Genomic DNA, 1801 nt, shown 5'->3' with positions numbered 1-1801 from the left:
CCAGCAAGTGGGGATTTCGCTGCTTTGAAGAGTTTAAAACACAACATGGCCCAGTTATACGCTTTATCCCTCGATAACCCTGCTCAACAAGGTTGTTCAGATGCTTATTCTGCGAACCGCCTCCTCTGGCTGTCCGGCTCCTTTCAGTTCACTATTCAGTGAATTTAGGGCGGCAGTATTGGCACCTCTTTTATCGATAGTGACCGTGATCAGCACCACATTTTAAGCGATGGGTTTATTAACAATAACTGTCTTTAACCTCCCCTGTCAGAAATATACCGACTCGTAAAAAACACCTAAAATTTGGATGATCATCCATTGTCTTTCCTTACAGCCAACCACATATCGCTCTTGATTATTGATCGTTCACCAATTAATTCCCTGAAAACATGATAATACCCATCTGCGGTGTGGTTCTGGCAGGGCTTTTCCTTATGATTTGGAAAAAATAGCTTTGTCTTTGAGTGTGGTTCCCTTACTACGACGCCACATTCATTAGTTCTCCATGATTACACAGGAGAGAGCATTCCTTATGAAAGTTCCAATACGCCTGCCAATTTCCACTTGAATCCAGTGAGCGTAGTTTCAGCACGGCATCTGCCTATTGCAGACTCCACTTTGCCTAGGTTATATCCATACGGTCATTGATCAAATGGCGGCAAGCTCCCTCAATGGCTCCACTGGCAATCGGGTAGCCAGCGTACAGCGCCTTGTCATAGCAGAGCATTGGACGGTTTTTTTGAAGATAGTCTGCACACTTATCAATGGCCTCCAGTTTTATCATACCTCTCTTGCTCGCACTTTGCCAGATTCCCCTAGCCACCTTGTAAGACTCTCCCCTGAGTATCTTCATGGACCGTTCTGCCATCAGCTTTAAATAACCTCATAACCATTGTCGTGTAAGCAGTGACCTCTTCCCACAGATATTCAAGTCTTGAATAAAGTCCATTATGATGGTTGCCTTAACTACCTTATTTTTCATAATCACGGTAATCAGTTTCCGCTGATGATGGTGCCCATTAATAATAATGACCAACTGCAGTTTCTGCTCTGGATCTAGCCTAAGCGCTTCCTAGAAAGCTTCTTCTATCACGGCTACCGCCTCTCTTTCTACACTGAGCCACACTCTCTTATTCTTGGCTGTAGGATGGAGTTTAACAACGTTGTCGTTCTTCCGATCCATCTCTAATGACTGATTCTGCTGTTCGAGGATTGGATTTTACCGTATAAACTGATGATCTACATGTCTTATGTTTGCTACATCACAACCTTTCGTTGTTCGTAAAAAACCTCAAAGTCTTGAACATTATCCGCACCAATTGCATTGCCTATCATTTTCCAACAAACTTTGGCAACTCTCACGATGTCGTTTAATTGTTTGATCATAAGAGCGATCCATCACATCTCTGACAATTTTTCCCTCATGTCATCAGAGTACTTGTCGGTATTAAGGTTTAACTTAGTATCCAGCGGAAACACGCTGGATTGCTTCTGCTGGCTGTAACTGCAACTCATAGCTACGACAGAACCAAACAAGCTGGTCAGTTATCTGGAGGTATTTTTCCTGACATGATTTCCCTGCTCACCGTCGCTGCCCGTTACCGCCGATTGCTACGGTTCATCATTGGCCTGCTTATCCAAATACCATTGTATGAGAAGGCGCAACACTTCGTTACCTTCAGTCAGGATATAGCTCTGCTCACTATGGTGCAATGCTCTTGTTGGAGAGTGAATTCAAGGTGCTGAATGATAGCGTCAAACGATACGAAGCTGGAGAGAATAATGAATAATCGATGGTATT

The sequence above is a fragment of the Borostomias antarcticus genome (assembly GCF_949987555.1).
Source record: "Borostomias antarcticus genome assembly, contig: scaffold_221, whole genome shotgun sequence".
Lineage (NCBI taxonomy): Eukaryota > Metazoa > Chordata > Actinopteri > Stomiiformes > Stomiidae > Borostomias > Borostomias antarcticus.
This window is presented reverse-complemented; position numbering follows the sequence as displayed.